Source organism: Hippopotamus amphibius, chromosome 14 (genome assembly GCF_030028045.1).
Source record: "Hippopotamus amphibius kiboko isolate mHipAmp2 chromosome 14, mHipAmp2.hap2, whole genome shotgun sequence".
Classification (NCBI taxonomy): Eukaryota; Metazoa; Chordata; class Mammalia; order Artiodactyla; family Hippopotamidae; genus Hippopotamus; species Hippopotamus amphibius.
In genome coordinates this window covers 59,128,470-59,148,461 of record NC_080199.1, presented here as the reverse complement: position 1 = coordinate 59,148,461, position 19,992 = coordinate 59,128,470, and the positions used below count along the sequence as shown (strand labels likewise).

At 47.4% G+C, this 19,992-nt stretch overlaps 1 long non-coding RNA gene across 1 annotated transcript; it reads left to right on the top strand.

Moving 5' to 3' along the window:
• The first annotated feature begins 14,192 nt into the window (after positions 1 to 14,192).
• LOC130836010 (uncharacterized) lies at positions 14,193 to 18,789 on the top strand. Its single transcript, XR_009049090.1, has 3 exons — positions 14,193 to 14,282; positions 14,620 to 14,724; positions 18,672 to 18,789. It is a non-coding gene; the product is annotated as an uncharacterized LOC130836010 (long non-coding RNA).
• Positions 18,790 to 19,992: the final 1,203 nt, after the last annotated feature.

Genomic DNA, 19,992 nt, shown 5'->3' with positions numbered 1-19,992 from the left:
TGTGTGATGTTCACTGTTTTTTTCCATATATGCTCTATAGAAAATGTGTTTGTGGGATGGCCAGGTGGCTTTCCCAGTTGTGACTATGATATGATGTGACTAATTACTAAGTGTTATGTAAATTATCATCAGTGTTGCCAGTCTGGAAATTCACAAGTTTAGGCTGTCAGTTGTTTTCTGGCCTCCATGTTCTGTGAGAATACCATGGGAGTACCATCAAGATTTGTCCATAATGAACATTTCCAAGTTTACACTTTATTATTTCCTCTCACCCACTGACAACACTTTACCTTACAATGAACCATAACAGCCAACCATCCCACAAGAATAGGAGGGAGGTATATTGTCTAATGGTGGTGTTTCCACAGCTAGCCCACGGGAAGGATGTAGAGACTCTCCTATATAAAACAATGGGAGGGACTTCCCAGGTGGCACAGTGGTTAAGAATCCACCTGCCAATGCAGGGGACTTGGGTTCCAGCCCTGCTCTAGGAAGATCCCACATGCCTTGGAGCAACTAAGCCTGTGCGCCACAACTATTGAGCCTGCGCTTTAGAGCCCATGAGTCTCAACTATTGAGCCCATGTGCTGCAACTACTGAAGCCCACACGCCTACAGCCCGTGGTTCTCAACAAGAGAAACCACCTCAGTGAGGAGGAGCCTGTGCACCACAATGAAGAGTAGCCCCTGCTCTCTGCAACTAGAGAAAGCCCATGTGCAGCAATGAAGACCCAACACAGCCAATAAACAAATAAAATAAATAATAATAAATTTATTTATTAAAAAAATAAAAAATAAAACAATGGGGTTTCTGACTGCTAATTTGGTCTAACTGTGGTTTGCAAATTTAACTTCCTTTGAAGATTTATATTCACTTAACTCTCTGGTCCAGGAAAGTAGAATTGAATTTCCAGCCATTAGTGTGTATCCTGAGTCTTGGGTCTTATTTCCCTTTGTATTTAGAAAAGCAGAGAATGAAACAGAACAAGAGAAAATATGCCTAGGAAAAAAACTGAGAAGACCTGTGGAGAGTGGTAGGTAAAAATGGAAACACCCACATTTGACCATGAATCCTATGTGCAGCTATAGAAAATAAGCATCATTTCCTCACCTCCTATTTTTTATATACTCATGCATTCATGCACTGAGCAATCACTGGTTGAGTGCCATGCTGGGCAGAAGGGGGAAGAAACACCTTCGCCTTTAGAGATTTATAACCTGATGAAAGAGAAAAAAAAGAACCTAACAATTACACAATGGTCTGAACAGGCTTTTGGAAAGCTTCCTGAGGGAGATGACACTTGAGCTGCCCGAGTCTTGAAGCGTGAATGTAGGTTTCCCAGTTGAAGAGCTAAATTAAGACAGTGATAATGGGAACGGGGGAGGGGAAGGAGGCAGAATGCACAGAACCTGACTGACTCACCATGGAGGTGGAGGAGTAGCCGAGGCAGACACCTGGGTTCCCGGCTTGTATCCAAAGGTGTCTGGTGGTGCCGCCCAGAGCAGAGACTGGGGCAGAGGGCAGCTTAGAGGTAAAGGAGATGCTTCTGTTAGAGATATGCTGGTTTAAGGTGTCGGAGGCTTTACATGGACGTGTCTGAGAGTCCATTTATAAAAATGGCTCTAGAGCTCAGGAAATAAGTAAGAGCTAGAAATGAATGCAGACTACCTGAACTTATACGAGCAGCAGGGCAGCCCCACGGCTCTGGCTGAGAGCTCCCGGGGACAGTGAGATGAGCAATGGTTAGGGACCCACCTCCAGGGAGGCCAACACTGAGCCATGGGCCCGAGAGCCAGGGCGGGGGCAGCGCCCCTGGGAGGCAGAGGCCAACCCACCACTTGCCGAAGGACACACGAGGTAAACTTGGGGGTGGAGGGTACTACCTCTTCTTCGGAGAAAGAAGTGAAGGACCAAGGCAGGATAAAAAGGTGACTCGGAGAGAAAGAAAAGGGCAAATAAAAATAGTGTCAGAGACACACGGAAGTGGAGATTACCTAGAACAGCTTGTGGCACACACTCGCCCAGGAGCTGAACAACATCACGCTGCCACAGAGGACGGGAAGCGCGGTGGAGCTCTGGGCCAGCTCGCCACGAACAAGCTGGGTGATCTCGTGCGTCTGACCATCTTTCAGCAGAGAGGTGAGCCTGGGCAGCCTGTAAGTTTCCTTCTTCCTTTAACACAGACTCTGTTAATGCCAGTGGCGTCCCAGCCCCTCCTCCAGTTCCTCCTCAAAGGGTCCCACTGAGCCCCAGGGCATGGAATCAGACCAGGGGCTGCAGTGGGTGGGACAGGTCTATTCACAGGGGCCTCCCACCCTAGAGAACCCTGGAAGCCCTGCTTCCCTGCTTAGAACAGGAAGAGTTGCCCCAGCTCAGCCAGGGCCGCCGATGCTCGGAGTTGGGACACAGGGAGTCTGGGAGTGCGACACGGTGCTGGCACAGGTCCCAGGCCTTTTAGGTTCAAGCGCAGGTGCGTCAGCTCCCACTTTCCTCCAGTTTCTCAGAACTGTGCCCCCAAGCTTGTCCTAGACCTTTATCCCACATGTCGTGCCAGGTTTCTGACCGGAAAGTGAAAGCGACTGACCTAATTTGGGGAGAGCTCAGAGCTGCTCTATCAAAAATGAAGCCTCCTAACAGGTTCCTCTCATGTCAGCCTTTGAGGGGATCCAGCCCCAGCTGACTGCATTGGAAGAAATAACTGAAATGATTTACTCCTGGTCCCATAAATCCATCCCAGATTTTAGCACCTCTGTTCACACCGTCATTTCCCTTTCTCCTCCCTTGAGTTGGAATGGCTGGCCAGTCCTCCAGGATGCCTCACCAAGTGGTTTGTTCACTATTACATCCCAGTGGCTGGGACCAAGTACGTTGTGAAAGAATGACCCTGTTGATGCTATTACTTCTTTAATTAATAGCATTGGCCATCAGCCTAGCTTGGTATTTCTCTTATATTATTATTATTATTATTATTATTATTATTATTTTATTATTAGCTGTCCTGCATGGCATGCAGAATCTTAGTTCCCCAACCAGGGTTCGAATCAGTGCCCCCTGCAGTGGAAGCACAGTCTTAACCACTGGACTTGCCAGGGAAGTCCCTCTCTTGTATTATTTAACTTTTCATAAGTTGAAAGCTTATCTCTCAAATCTAATGTTGATATCACATCTTTATGCTGCTCTTTACCATCAGTAAGCACAGTATTTTGTACATAATAGCTGCTCCATGACGCTTTTTGCTTGACAGAGAATCTAGAATTTTACCAAAGGGCTTCCTCTCCCTCAACTCCCTCTGGACTCATTGTTATTCTGCACCTGTTTCTCCTCTAACTTTAAACACTTTCCTCTAGTAAAATTCCTCTTCTCCAGAAAAACTCAGAACACTCAAGAGAAAACAGCAAGATTCAGAGAGGTCAATAGAGTGGAATTAAGATTCCCTGGGCTAACATTCTGGATGACAAAGGAAGAAAATCCGCGGAGTATAATTCTTCCAAACTGAAAAAGTCCTGAGGCCAAATAACTACTTTGGACTGTAAACAGAATCATGAGATGCTATTCATTGGGAGGTGACCTTGATAAAGGACATAGTAGAGCTGACAAAGGCAGTAAAATGCACAAGCTACAGTGAAATTCATCTAACGAGGCTACACTTTTAAAGATTTCCAGGGAATTACCAGAAAGCAAAGTGAGAGCATCCAGTTCTAAAGGCTTGATACCAGGAACACAAACATTACACCAAGCGAAATGTTGCCTCGAGGGGGATTTTATAGGACAGCTTTGAGTGCCGCATTTATCACCCTGTATCTTAAATGTGGCCTTGGTTAAATACCCCAGAATTAACCTTGGTAACCGTCTTAGTCAGTTTGGGCTGGAACACCATGGACTGGGTGGCTTATAAACAATAAACATTTATTTCTTTTGGTTCTGGAGGCTGGAACTCTGCCAGTGAAGCTGTCTTCTGGGTTACGGACGGCCAGCTTCTCACTGTGCCTCCACATGGCAGAAAGAGGGCAAGACAGCCCTGTAGGGTCCCTTTTATAGGGCTGCTCATTCCTTTCACGAGGGCGCTGAAACCGTGCACCTCAGACTGGGACTTGAACCCACATGGTCAGGACTCGAACCCGGCCAAAACCCCGACTGGGACTCGAACCCAGCCAAAACCCAAGATCTTCCAACTGAGACCACACAGCTGGTTTCAGGATTTAATGAGCTCAGGTTCTTGATGTCCCATCACAGAAAGAATTCAGTGAGAGGCAAAGTGACAGATAAGAAGTTTATTTCGAGATTTATTCAGAGAGAAACGCAGACAGGGTGGGCCATCTCAGAAGGTGAGAAAGGTATGGGGGTTGTCAGTTTTTGCAAGGGTGGGTAATTTCATAGACTAATGAATGGGTGGAATATTCCAGAGTTGGGCCATCACCCACTTTCTGATCCTTAAGGTCAGCCTTGGAACCATCATGACACCTGGAAGTCAACTTGTCCGCCATCTTGGAGCCACTTGGTTCTAATTAGTTTATGTCGTGTCCTCGGGCTATATCATTCTTTCAAAGGTTATGCCCTGCCCCCTTCCCTCCTGTTTCAGCTCCACCCTCATGACCTAATCACTTCTCAACGGCCTCACCTCCTAACACCCTGACACTGAGGTTAGGATTTCAATATATGAATTTTGAGAGCACACAAACATGGGGTCCATTGCAGTAAAGGATCAATTTTTCTGACTTCTGAACCAAACAGGTCTGACTGTCAAGAATTCAGTTAATTAATAGGATATGGCTATTCACATTGTTATTAGTGATCAAATTATATATAGTCAGCTTTTAAATTTATTTCAGCAGTTGATTCTTGGGCTCGAGGTTTATAAAATCATGTCTACGTGCTATGCGTGACATACGTTATTTTGTTTAATCCTCGTAACGACCCACAGGAGATAGGAATTATGACCCCCGTTTTCTAAGAGAAATCGAGGCTCAGGAGGTGGATTTACCAAGTACCCTGACGATCCCTTAACTTCCTACATAGATTTGCTTTGGGGGAGAGAATGTTCTGGGCAGTGAATACAAGTTCCACATCTACTCTCTCTGTTTCACTGAACATATATGAAGTGATGTTCTGAGTGTTTGTATATCAGACTCCTGTGAGTTTGTTTTCAAGCCTCACAAAGCAAGTGGTGACCACATCAAAGGTGCCTGCACCAACCCGCACCCCACCTTTTCTTCAAAGGCCTGTCAGAACTGCACGAATATGCACGGAAATGGACCGTGCTCAAGAGCATCAGGGATTGAGGGCTGGTGGCTGGCCTTGTATCCTGGATGATACAGGATAATGAAATTGTGATCAGCCTGGGATTCAGCGGCACAGGAAGGGCAGCTTTCAGTCGCTCCAGACCAGTGTGGGGCCTTTTCACTTCTCTGAATACCCTGCTCTTCGCCTACTTTCCTTAACTACTGACTGAGGTACCCATTTCTCAACTCAGCATCTTGCCCTCAGTCCTGTTCCTTTATGTTGACGAGACGTCCGTCGTCTCCCTCACTTCCATCACCACGTCCCAGGGCAGCTCCCTCCTCCGTATCCCGGGCACACATCCACCGCGTCCCCCTCCACACATCCTTCCATCAGGCCCCCGTCATCTCCTACCTGTGCCGCTGGCCCCCGGCCTGCAGGCCTGCCTGGGTGACCTAACCCACTCTCTGCGTCCCAGGCAAAAGGGCTTTCAGGACGCAAAGCCTGCAGGTCTCCCTCTCTTTTGTTCATCCCTGCTGCTTTCAGAATAAAATCCAAATGCCCTGGGGCGGCACCCGGGCGGCTCTTGGCTTCAGCCCGTCTTCTTCCCCCGGGCCACGGCCGCTGAGTTCGGCTCAGCTCTGGTCAGACCTGCGGTACCTGTGCCTCCCAGTCTTCGTGCTCCACGCTCTTCCCGCCCGGCCCCCTCCACTCCTTTTCCCTGTGGCCAATAATTTGCCAGAACTGCCCCAATCCTTCCCCTCTTGCTAGCCAGGTCCTCTGCAGCTTCTCCCATCAAGAGATGCAATCAATTTCCACACCTGCTGAGTCTGGCCTGGCCTGTGGCTGCCTGGACCATTAGAATGTGCTGGGAGGGTGTTGTGTGGGTTCTGAGCCTGGGCCTCAAGAGGCCTCCAGCTTTTGCTCACTGTCTTGGATCCTTACCCCACACAGTGTGAACTTGAACTTCATCTTTGGATGTAAATGAAGCAACAGAGGTTGAGGCTTGGGATATGATTTCCCAGGCAGCCTCTGAGGCCTGGATGGAATCAACTCCAAGTTCCAGGGCATTAAACCCACCCCCCACCCCCATATGGATGAACCTTGACCAGTTGGGAATGAGAAACAGGAGGGAGCCAGTCAGACTCATTTTCTCTCCTTCCTTTCTCTGTGGACTTCTCAGAGGCACCGTTCCTCTTTTGCAACCCTCTATGTGAGCAGATGTGCCACTCAACAGTCTGCTGTGTCCCCTCACAGTTCACCGTAGAGCACAGGCTCAGAGCGAGTCTGTATGCCTCCTTCCTCGCTTCACTTCCCTCACGGCCCAGGCTTGCACTCCTGAAAATCTCACGTTCTGCTTTTTGCTAAGGCAGCAGCCAGTGTGCTCATGTCCCATCTAGGAAGCTCATTTCTAACTCAGATGCTCTGGTTCGCACTCCTCGGAAGCCAAGAATTCCTAGAAAGCACTTCTGTAAATTTCCTATTGCCGCTGTAACAAGTTGTCTTCAATGCAGTGGCTTAAAACAACACAGACTTATTCTCTGACAGTTCTGGAGGTCAGAAGTCTGCTGTCAGTTCCACCCAGCTGAAATCAAGGTGTCAGCGGGGCTGGCTCCCTCTGGCTGCTCTCAGAGGAGAAGCTGTTTCATGGCCTTCCTCAGCTTCTCGTGACGCCTCTCTTTCCTGGCGTGGGGCCTCTTCCTCCATCTTCAAAACTCACCATTCCATCTCTGCTTCCACTGTCACACTGCCTTCTCCTCTTCTGTGGTCTAGTCTCCCTCTGCCTCCCTCTTACAAGGGTCCTTGTGATTTACATTTAGGGTCCTTCCGGATAGTCCAGTGTAGTTGCCCATCTCAAGATCCTTAACGGAATCCCATCTACAATGTCTCTTTTGCTGTATAAGTTAACAGCACAAATTCTGGGAATTAGGACCTGGGTGTCTGGGGGGCCATCGTTGAGCTGATCACAGCACGTATCACGCGGCCATCTGTATATTCACCCCCACGTGTGACAAACCAGTCACCTCTCAGAGTTCTTAGCAGTCAGTTTCTATCACCATGTCAGGCTCTTGTTTCCTTTTTAAATAAAAGGCCAAGTGGACGACAATTCATCACTAATTTGTACACATATTCTATCCCATCGTCTCACTGTATAAATAAATGAAGGCTTTGAGAGCTCCATTGTCTTTGGTTGTCACAACATGAAATAGACATTTGGCAACTACCAGCTTGAATGTCAGGTGCCCTGATTTTACCTAGATGGGATGTTTATTTTACCCAATCTCTACTTCCTTTTGTGCTGGCTAGGCCCACCTGGTTCTGCAGCAATAACTTTCTGTGGTTTCTAGTTAGAAATTGGGGCTTCATGCACACAGCAATATTGTACTGAATCTCCTTTGTGACCTGTTTTTATACCTACAGGAATGCACTAGGCACCAAGAAAGGGAATTGAATGCAGATGAGATTACCCAGTTGTCTACCTCTCATTTCCTCATTACTTTGTTTTCATAAAATCTTATGTTGGATTTAAACCAATTTAAATATGTGGAATGGAAAAAAAAAAAACAAAACTTGTAATGACAGCCAGGTTTTAAGGCATCCATTCGGTTGTATTTTCAAAAAATACATTCTTGCAGACAGATGATGTGTGTGTCCTTCCATTCTGTTGACACATATTAATTTTACTGACATGCCAGGCACTACGCTAGGCACAGTGCATGCGGCAATGAGCAGATCAAAATCCTTACGCACTCAGGTCTTATACCCTGCTTAGGAGGAGACAGATAATAAAGGAACATAGAAGGAAATAAAATGTCAGGGGAGACACATCACAAAGAAAAGTAAAGCAGGGTGAAGAGAGAGAGAATAATGGCCGGGTGCCTTGTGAGACGGGGTAGCCAGGCAAAGGCATGTCTGGGAGGAGACTGGATGAAAGTACAAGCTGCACACATCTGGGATAGGAGCAAAGGGAACAAGGCATCTAAGAATTTGAGACACGGGCAACAGGAAGTGCAAAGGTCCTGAGGCAAGCGTGATTGGGTTGCGTGAGGAACAGCAAGGGGGCCAGTGTGACTGGAAATGGAGTGATGGGCGACGGTGTAGATGGGATGCTTATGTCCCCCCAATTCATATGTTGAAACCTGAACTCACCTATTCTAAAATCAAAAGGATTAAGATTCCAGAGGAATAAACACAGAGTGGAGAGGGCTGGGTTAGGCTCAGTTCTTCCAGGAACCTGCTGTGACCTCGGACAACACACAGAAGGAGACCACCATACCTGCACCCACCCCACCTGCCTCCGAGGCTGATTGTGAAAAATCAAATGAGGGAACACGTGGGAACATTCTTATAGCCTGGGCCTGACGTTATTATTCTGCTGTGACTCCCTGACGTTCAAAGACTGAATTCTCGTAGCTGGCACGTAGTAGGACGTGTGTAAACATACGATTGGATGAGGGAATTCTTTCCCAGGCTGACAGTAGGGAGCTATGTGAGGGACATGATGACTCAACCAAGTCCCAGAAGGAAGTGTCTGCTTTTCTTTCCTTTAGACACCCAAAGCTGAAATCATTTACTTGTAAAATCCAGAGTTGTGTGAGGAACAGTCCTAAGTGGCCAGTGTCACTAGATACGCTGCTCAGCCTGCCTCCCCTCCCTCATCCTCAGCAGCCCCCCCCGGGAAGCCTTCAAGGGCAAGCATGAGCCCAGAGACGACCCGGAAGCCAGACGGTGTCACTTAATAAACAGAGAGGAGAACGGGACGCAGCATAGACTAGGGCTAGACGGGTACACAGAAGGAAGTGGGTTTTAATTCCAACAGGAACGGGGACCTGAGAACAAGGCTGCCTACCAGAGTCCCCCGGAGAGCTCAGCCCTGAGCTCCAAGAGGCTCCGAGAGGAGGGGGGCCCGGCGACAGCTGGGAGGGGCAGGACTGGGCTGAGAGGAAGGTAAGCCTCTTGCATACAGAGAGGCATGGATGCAGGAAAATGAGAGGCATGATTTGGAAGGAAACAGAAGCCACCGTTCAACCTGCCCCGGCTCAGGGCCTCGTGTGTGAAAAGAGTTAAGTAACAGTCACCTTTTAAAGGTATGCAACTATTTTGCAAAAGCCTTTCCTTGCCCCTCCCACAAAGTCCTCCCTGCCTCCTTGACATTTTTCCCAAGGGAGGGAAGTAACTACCTGCTTTAGGGTACGTCCTGGAGCAGGGGCTGGACAGGCAGGCCGGCCAAGCACGGAGCTGCCCTCCCTGCCTTCTCCAGATGCGTCTCCCCTCCAGCTGTTTTCGGTTTCCGTCCCCACTCACCGGCCTCCTTCCAGTTCACTGCACACACCAGACCCACGCACGGGGCTTCTGAGGTCTTGCCTTGCTCACTGCCCGGCAAGCTCTCCTCCCAGACCTTAGCACAGCAGGCTCTTTCTCACTGTCCAGGGCTCTGCTCAAATGGCACCTCCTCAGAGAGGCTTTCTGGACCCACACGCCTTTGGTTCTGTTGTTGAACCCAACTCCACGTGCCTGACAAACAGTGAGGCCAAATAAGCCGAAACGTCGAAATCTGGAGCAGAGAAAGGTTTGCAGCAGGGCCAAGCGAGGAGAACGGGTGGCTTGAGCGCAAAAGACCCAAACTCCCCAATGGCTTCAGGGAAGAGCTTTTAAAGGCAAAACTTGGGGTGAGGGCTGCGGGATGCGTGACTTTCTTCTCGCCAGGGGTGAGGTGACAAGGTGGTGCTTCAGGAATCTCAGTCAGCAGCCTTCTGCTTCTGACCAGTCTGGGGTGTCAGAAGGTGCTTTCCATCCTCCACTCGGCTGGGAGCTTTAGTCCCCGCAGAACAGCTCACAGATATGTATCAGATTGTCACATACATCCCGTGAAGAGGAACTGGGTCTCTGTTTTACCCCTGAACTACTGTTCCTCGACTGTGTTCCCTTTGTTTCTGCACTCCCTCACTTCTCTAATTAGTAACTGCTTGGGTCTGCTCTTTGGAACTCCCAGAAGGCCTAGGAGACTAAAGGTTTTTTCTACAAACGAGGGAGGGGAGCGGGGCACGGAGGGGCTTCCGTATGCAGGAGGGCCCGCAGGGTCCTGCTTCGATTTCAGTTTCCTTGTTCCCAGACACTTTCCATCACAGCCTGTGTTCTGTTTTTCTCAAAACTCTTAACACTCTCTGAAATCATCTTCTTTGTGTGATTGGCAGCCTCTCTCAATCCTCAGCAGAGTGCAGGCTGCACGGAACAGGGAGGCTGTTGCTCCCTGCAGTATCCCCCGTGCCTGGAACCCTTCGACGTCTTCATCAGTGACGAATGCATGAAAAGGATAAGATGAGGATTGCACGAGACAGTGTGCCTAAGCTTTTGGAGGGTGCCAGGTGACAACCATGGCATTTGTTATTATCACTGTTACTATACCTCCTCTTCTGTTGCAAGTCTGATCTGTTGGATAGGGCAGTGATAGACCCTACATTATTATTCCTCAAATAGGAATATAGGAAGAATTGATTTCTCTTGTCTGGAGCACAAGGGCAAGACCCCAAAAGACTCACCACAAACCTTCTGTTACCAAGTCCAAGCTCACTCTGCTCCCTGCACTACAGGGCAATGAATCGAAGACGAGGTGTTGAGGCAAGGAATACGGCTTTATTCGGAAAGCTGGCAGACCGAGAAGATGGCAGACTAGTGTCTCCAAAAAACCATCTTATGGGGTCTGAATGCCAGTTTCTTTTATAGAATCAGAGAGGGAGAGGCTGTGAGGAAGTAAAGTAAAAAAGGTAGAATAGAGAGGGAGAAGCGCAGGGAAGTAAAATAAAAAGGGCTGTCATTCTTGCAAAACATCTCCTGGAATGACTAGCCTTGGGGAGGGGGTGTGTTCATTTCTTTTCTGCAGCCACTCACAGGTGGGCAGGGTTCTCAGGCAGGCCGTTATGTATGATTATAAAAACAAAAGCAAAGAAAAGCAAAGGGTAAAGTCAAAGAAACAGGTTGAACGTGCAGTCAGATTTAGCTCTTCCTTGTTACACTTCCAGAGGCAGCACTGAGGGCTGGTGAGAGCACTGACCCAGGCTTTGTGCTTTACCAGCTGTGTGACCTTGGATAAGTCTCTCAACTTCTCTGAACCTATTTCTCCACCTGAGAATACAGGGGTTCAGTAACTGCTGCATAAGATCCCTTCTAACTTCTAGAAATGTAGTCCTTTTATCTCCTCATAGGTTGTTCTTGCTTGCCTTCTGAAGGAAAAGGGAATGAACTAAAGACAGGCAGACACAGAGGTGGCCTGGAGGTTGCAGAACTAAATACTCTAGTCATTTCCCAAATGATTGAATTGCAGTCTCCTCCTCCCTACAGATGGAAAGACCCACAAGAGGTACCAGAACACCTCTCCTGCCTTTAACTCAGAGCAGAGACCGCCTTACTTTGAACACTTATTATCAGCAGCTTTACACCTGGATCTCCTTTTGTCCTTAAAATAACCTTACAAGGTAGGCATTATAGCCCCATCTTTATTATCTCCATTTTACAAGGTGGGGTGGAGTACTCAGAAAGCTCACAGCTAAAAAGCAACAGGGTTGGGCGTGGAAACCTGGTTTGTCTCCTCCTCACCCCTTCTGCTCCCCGAGTTGGCCCTGGGGAATTCCCACCAAGAGGTCCCAAATCTCTTGATCATCAAAATCCACGCCAACATCTTCAAGACGGCCCAGAGCCCGCCCGGCTCCTGCAGAACCAGAATCTTTGGGAGGGTCATCCAGAAAACATGTTTCAAAAGCTCTCCAGAACCCAGTGATACTCAACCGGACTCGGAAATCACTGCATGATGCTGGCAGCCTAGCAGTCAGAAAGCCTCCAGAGACCCTGCTAACACGTCTCCCTGTAGTCGTTAAGGACGGCTTTCTACTCGCGCCCCGCCCCTTCCTCGGGGCTGCGCCCCCCGCAGCCTGTCTCCGCAGCGCCCTCTGCTGGACTAAAGTGCCACCAACTCCCTCCAGGGGGACGTCCCCAGTCCCCGGAATGTCACAAAATGTAATGCAGTTCCCCGTCCTGATGTGGACGTGAGTACCAATACCCGCTGACGGAAAAAACGCTTAATGATCACGACCTAGTCTTGAGTGAACAAAGGAATTAAGAATTTGCTTTTAGTTTGAACAGTACTAGCTACACGCATTTGGGGGGTGGGGGGAGGTGGCGCGGGTAAAATACTGCTGCATAGGCGGTTTATTCAGTAGTTTTGGGCACCCCTGGGTAAAGAGTTGCAACTACTGTTGCCCAGACTTGACTCATTTATTCATTCATTTAAAAAAAAAAGTGTTTTACTGAATGTCTAGTAAATACCAAGCACTCTTCCAGCACAAAACAAGGCAGAAAACCTCTCCCTTCCTGGAGTTTATAGTCTAGTGATGGCGGCGGGTATTAAGCAAATAAACAAACAAACATAAATATCTACTTACAAATGGTGTGGGTGCTCTGAAGGAAAGAACTAGGTTTTGAGAGCCTTATTCTAGGAAGGATGCTCAAGGAAGTCCTCTCTCTGGAGCTGACTTGAGCTAAAATCTGAAATTTCAGAAGGAATGAGCCACGCAAGGCAGAGAGGGGATTCCACTCGTTTGAGGCACTCCAAGGAATCCAGGAGCATCCTGAGTAAGGGGTGGAGTTGGGGGCTTGAATTGAGATGAGGTACTATTTCTGTAGATAGTAGGTAGCAAACCTAGAATTTAAACCCAGTGGTACAGCTTCACCCAGCCTCAATATTCTACACTGCCTTTGGGACACGGATGAGGAGCTTGAGTTTTATTCTAAGTACAATGAGACATCTTCATAAGCTTTTAAGCAGGGGTTCTGAGCGATCTCTTTTATTTTAACAAGACTGTGCTAAATGGATAACAGATGATAGGGAAGCAAGAGTAGGAGGAGGACGAGATAGAAAACACATTCAGTTGTTCGGGCAGGGGGGGCAGCAGTGGAGATGGGGGAGAGGACTTAATATGGAAGTACCAGGACTGGGGACAGACTAGGTGTGGGGCGTGGGAAGGGATGTGGTGAAAGATGGCACCCAAGCTCAGGAAACTGGATTATGGACCACTGACTGAGATGGAAGGGGGAGCACGTCTAGGAGAGCAAGGAGAGTTCAGTTTTGCACACATTGAGTTTGAGATGGCGATGACACATCTAAGTGAACAGTCAAGTAAGAAAAGTCACAGGCAGGCTTCCTAGGTGGCGCGGTGGTTGAGAATCTGCCTGCCAATGCAGGGGACCTGGGTTCGAGACCTGCCCTGGGAAGATCCCACATGCCGCGGAGCAACTAAGCCCGTGAGCCACAACTATTGAGCCCATGTGCTGCAACTACTGAAGCCCACACGCCTAGAGCCCGTGCTCCACAAGAGAAGCCACGGCAATGAGGAGCCCATGCACCACAACGAAGAGTAGCCCCCACTCACTGCAACTAAAAAGAAAGCCCACGCACAGCAAAAAAGACCCAACACAGACAATAAAATAAATACATTTATTTAAAAAAAAAAGTCACAGGAACCTCAAACAATGTGTGTAAAAGTGAACTCTTCATTTACCTCATTCTGAGGTTCAGAGGAGACATCTAGGCTAGAATTGGAAATGTGTTGTTTTTAGCCTAATAGGCACTATTTAGAAATGGATGCTGAGGGAAGAGTTCCTAGGACCAAACTTTCACAAACACCAATATTTTGGAGGCTGGATCTGAGAAAAGAAGGGGGTGAGATGGGAGGAGAGAGAGAGAGAGGGCCAGTGCCTGAGAAAAGCCAACTGGAAGGATGAAATTACAAAACAAAAGCAGTCTAGGACTCTGCAGTCCTCTGAAAAAGGAAGACACCTCTTTCCTGTTTCCTTACACAAGGGGAGGAATTGGCGCAGATTCAGGGCAGTCAGTCCAAGTCTAGGCTAGCTCGTAGGGCACCATAGGCTTGTGTAAGCCCATCCATCACTCTGTACTAGGAAGTAGCAGATATGCCCCTAAACAGAAAGATGTCTCAATACTTTCCAGTAACTCCTCAGTCTCCTGTTGGGCTCACTGGGATACACGGAGGATTGGACAGGTGCCAGCTCAGGTACGGTGCCCACAAACCTTTGGGAGAGGCATTTTACTCAGGATGGGTGGGGCTAAGGCATTATTAGTCATAGCCTTGCTGTCATTTCCTGTGGTGGTTTCCCTTTTTTTTATCTTTTCCTGCCGTTGCCTCTGATTTCACCCACTTCTCTTTTTACTTTATTAGCTTCCCCCAGAAGCCATTATGATTTTAGCAATCATTTCATCCCCATAATCCCAGGATAATAATAATCTCATCATTAATTAAGATGCTGATTAAATTTTTCTCATTCACATCCCTTTTGGGTGCTTGAGAATTGCTGCCATAAATGTTTAAGAGGTTTTTGTCTCCGTCGTAGGGAGAAAGATAACCCTTCACCCTAAGGCCCCACAATCATTGTACAGGGAAGTGCAATGCTGTGCAGAGAGGTCTCCAGCTTCCAGCCTGACAGCCCAGAAATAAGGTAAATAAGTCATTGGGGAAGTCTACCATTTTTTAAAAGGCTATCAAGTTCTTAATTATAAATGTGTATTTTATTGTAGAATTGGTTTCTCACACTTTAACCAGCATACGAATCACCTGGGGATCTTGTTAGAGTGTGGCTTCTGATTCAGTTGGTCTGGGGTGGGCACGGAGATGCTACAGTTCTAACAAGCTCCCAGGTGATGCTGAGATGGCTGGCAAACCAGCCACATTTTGCATATCAAGGATTTAGCAAACAAACAAAAAATAACTAGGATAACACAAATCAACTGTGAATTTGTCTGTTCAAATGGGACATTCTGCTCTCCATTCGTAGCTCCATGCTGAAATAGCTCAGGACTCCTGGCTCCCTCCCCAGCATCACCTAGAGAAGCCAGAGAGGGAACAGATCACGACAGGCAGTGCGGGGCCCCTGGGAGGCAGGAAGTGGTTTGGAACTGTGGGTACAGGCCCCAGAAGGAGTCTGGTCCTCCTTGAGACAGTTGATGCTTTGCCTCCTCATCAGGTGAGTCAGATGCAGGGACCCTCAGGCTCAACAGGAAAATCCATGCAGGGCAAGAGGCGTGTGTGGGTGAAATGCTGTGTCAACAGGTGGGGCTGATCAGACCTAGGGATTCACTTCTCCACCCTCCCCTCCAGGGAGAGGATGGGGGATTATATTCTAAGAGAAGCGTCTTCCTAAAACTCTCAGTACTCTACCTGGGAGGATTAAGGGAAAGCCCTGATCTTGATTCAGGAGTGAGACTGTTGTCCTCTGGGTCTGGAACCTTCCACTCTAGGGTGTATTTGCCATCATTTATCCCCTCCAACCCCCAACAAAAGCCAGAAACCATACACTGCAAGTGAAAAACTTAGAATGAAAAGTATGATACTGAAATAAACAACAGAATTAATGGGATAAATGATAAAATTGATGCAGCCAAGAACAGAATTCGTGAAAATGAAAGATCAATTTGAGAAATTATTATGGAAGGAGAAAGGTCAAATGATCTGAATTCGCCAACAGATGAATTAGACAAAAAGAAAGGAACAGAGGGGAACTTATAGGCTGAAAAAAATTTCAGAAGACCCACTGAATCTTTTTAAAAGGCAAGATTAAACTGTTAGGTCTAAGCATGCCATTTGGCTGCTATAAAAAAAAATGTAAGGAAGGAATCACTACAAAATCAAGAGAGTGGTTACTTTGAGGAAAAGGCAGGGGTGAGATGGGATAGGATTACTTTGAGGGCTGCAAAATGGTGATTTCTCTTCTACCATTTTTTTATGTTGGTAAAAATAGTCATAGACAAAATTCACCGTTTGAACCGTTTTTAAGTGTGCCATTCAGTGGCATTAAGCACATTCACAATACTGTACAACCGTCACCACCATCCATGCCCGAACGTTTGTATTTCTTATGTATTTATTATGTCTGAACTCTACCATTTCTTATTTAAAATGTATTCACTGGAGCCCTTTTATAAAAAGACACTTTCCCGCATCTGTTATGTGGTTACCCAAGGTGGGGTTCCTATAGAAACACAGGATAAATGTTTGATGGGGATGGGACACAGGGGCAACTTTTGGGGTGGCTCAAAACTCTTTTGGTTGCTGTGATTAGGAGGTGTTTGCAGAGTGGCGAGATTACCAAAAGCACAGGGAGGAGGAGCAGGGAGGGGAGAGCCAAGAAAAAGAAGGAAACAAAAACATTCTGCTACCACAAAAAGCACATGTGATATACTAATATTTATGCATTTCCTAAAATGAATTAGGTGTGGTTTTATACACAGAAATAAATAAAAAGGGGGAGTGTTTGTCTGTCTTTGTAGGTGGATTTAGGCATGAGCCTACTTAAAGACAGACGAAAGTATAACCTTCTCAGAGGCCCTTTTGGGAATACAAAGGGGGCTTTGCGGGGCAGGTAATAACCTGTTTATAGATCTGGGTGCTCCATTTGGGTCAAACATTATCGGGTTGCACACTTACAAAATGTGTACTTTTCTGCATGAACATTATACTTTAACAAAAACATTTCTAAAAAATGAAAAGTCACTTCTACTCTACAAGATTCTACATGAGGGAAATTCCCAGTCCTTATCTAGGTTGTTAAAATTAAAAGAATGCGTACTGACACGCAGAACTGGAACCGTAGTCCTTTCTACTCATTAATCATCCATGAAAGAAAATTAGAGCTGACTCAGCAGTGTGCCTGCTCCTGTTGGGTGAGGGAGACTGCAGTGACCACACCTCTGGTGTGTTGGGCCTGGGAGCTCCCACAGCCTGCTCCATGGCCTGGGACCCAAGAATAGCCATGGCTGCGGACAGCTGAGTTGGAGTCCAATGAATGGATCCAAAGTGGGGGTTGAAGGAAATCTCACCCGTGGCACCCTCTGAAAAGAAACAGAGGGAGGAAGAGGAGGGGACATTGAAGAGAATGTAAATGAAAGGGTACCTATCGCATGCCTGTTGTAGTGATGATTTTGAGCTCTATAGCCTATGCTCCAGTAGTCCCACAAATCACACATCACCCTATTTTTTTATTGACCTAACGGAAAGGAAAACTAGCTCTTAAATGGAATTTCCCCTTAAAGGTCCTGATCTTATTAACTCTGAGGTCATAGATGCTCTGGAAGAAGTATTTATCTAATAGGATTTGCTGTAACTACCATCTTTGATTCCTAAAGCCTAAGCAGGCTCTTTGGAAAGGAAGGGGTGATTCTTGTTCCCTGGGAATACTGGTGCAGTCACTCCAGCTCCTTGGCCAGAAAGTACTTTGGAAATACCAAGTCTCTCGAAGTTCGTCTCTCAGTCAAACATATAACTTGTAAGAAGACGATGTCCATTCCCTGTGAAAAATTGCCTCTCTATAATTATGAAGCATTATTCCACCATAAAGCTCTACATAGAATGTTCTGGAAAACAGCTCTACTGAAGGAGAGGACAGAATTAGCAACCTAAAGGGAGAAAGACATGAAAATGTACAGGACTCAAGGCACCTCAGGGTTTGTCACTTTACACATAAGCTTTACAGAAGTACCTTTTGGATGATGTGCACTGTTCTGTATGTGTTATTCAATAAAACAAAACAGCGGACGATCCAAAGATGCAAATTCACTCACAAAAACGGGGAGGGAACTAGCATTTGAAGAATGCATAGAATAAGCCAGGCACTGGGTAGCTGGGTTTGTGTGTGCGTGTGTGGGGGTGTGTGTGTTAAAATATACATAACATAAAATTGACCACTGTAACCATTTTTAAGTGTACAATACAGTGGCATTAAGGACATCCACATTGCTATGCCACCGTCAACCCCATCTAGCTTTAGAATCTTTTCATCATCCAAATGGAAACTCCATACCCCCTTAAACAATAACTACTCCCTCCCTCCCACCCCCAGCACCTCTATTCTACTTTCTGTCTCTATGAATTGCTAGGTTCCTAATAAAAGTGGAATTATGTAGTGTTTGTCCTTTTGTGACTGGCTTACTTCCCTTAGCACAATAGTTTCAAGCTTCATCCATGTTGTCTCTATCCACATGTCACAATGTCCTTCCTTCTTAAAGCTAAATAAGATTCCATTATATGTACATACCACATTTTGTTTATCCATTCATCTGTCAGTGGGCACCTGGGTTGTTTCCACTTTTTGGCTACTATGAGTAATGCTACAATGAACACGTACAAATATCTGTTCCAGTCCCAGCTTTCAATTTTTCTGGACATATATTTTTTAAGGAACTACCAGATTGATTTCTAGAGAGACTGCAGCATTTTACATTCTCACGGGCAATGCATTAGAGTTCTAATTTTCTCCACATCCTCACCAACATACTTTCAGGGTTTTTGATAATAGCATAGCCATCCAATTGGGTGTCAGGTCCATGCTTTCCCCTGCTTGACCACACTCATTCCTTACAACCACTCGAAAAGTCACACCCCATTTTACAGGCGAGGAAACTACAGTTCAGACGGGCTTCGTGGGTCACGTGGCTAGTCAATGGCTGAGCCGGGATCTGAAAAGACACCTGGCTGGTTCCAAAATCCATTTTCTTTCTGCTAAACCACACTGCCTGCCCGAGGAGGTAAGTGCTAACCCCGGCCCGAGCCGACCCTGCACGGAGATGGGTAGAGGGAGCCGCCCCCGCAGGCCCCGTGACCGCCAGTAAGGGTTTCCCTGATTCCAGTTGACCGGAGCCGGTGAGGAGACGAAGCCGTGCCTACAGGCAGAAACCGCGACGGCACATTGGTTTTGTTCAGGCGGGTGAATGAGGCACAGAAAAGAGGCAATGGGTGAAAACGGGCCTTTTAGAAGTTACAGGCGGATCCTGCGGGGAGGAGGGCGGTCAGAGCTGGGAGCCGGGGAGGCATCTGTGGGACCAGCCCGGGAGCTGGCCCCTCCCCCAGGGCCTCAGGCACAAGGCGGTGGTAGATGCCTTGACCCAGGGCAGCAGCGTGCCTGTCGGGGACCTCACGGGGCTTGGGCAGGGCCCAGAATTCCAGACCGCCTGTCCGGGTGCCAACAAGTCCACCTTTGCCAACAGCTTGCTCTGCACACTTACTTCCCTGACAGGTCCAAGGGGAAGGGACAGGTGCTGGGAATCTCTATGCTCTGTACCAAACCCGTGTCTCTGCCTTACGTCCCTGAGGGTAAGAACGTTGTAGTCTGCTTGGAAATTCATGTTCCCAGTGCTGCTGTGTTTTCTCTGTATTTGTTTTTCCTCTGTTTTCTGGTTAAGGTACTTTAAAAAAATTTTTTTGTTTTAATTTGTTTGATTGCTCTGGGTCTTAGTTGTGGCAGGCAGGCTCCTTAGTTATGGCAGGCAGGCTCCTTAGTTGTGGCATGCATATGGATCTAGTTCCCTGATCAGGGATCAAACCTGGGCCCCCTACATTGGAAGCTGGGAGTCTTAACCACTGTGCCACCAGGGAATTCCCTGGTTAAGTTACTTTTGAAAAATGTCAATCTTTGGCTTGCAGAAGGAAAGGGGAAGGGATTTCTTCAGACCTAAGCCAACGTAGCCACGGAGGTGAGAATACTTCTAGAGGCAGAGAAAGCGTTAGCAGGGCAGCCCCAGTTCTGAGCCAGGCACAGTCTGTGAGGTGGAGGCAGCTGGAGGGTGAAACCCAGAAGGGGAAGCTGAAGGGATTCATCTCCTTTGTGAGTCTGGGCCCCTCTGCTCTCCATTCAGCAGGTGATGGTCTTCCTTCAGCCTGCCAGCCACACGTAATTTATCGACCATATATCCTTTTTACTTTGGATTAATAGTGG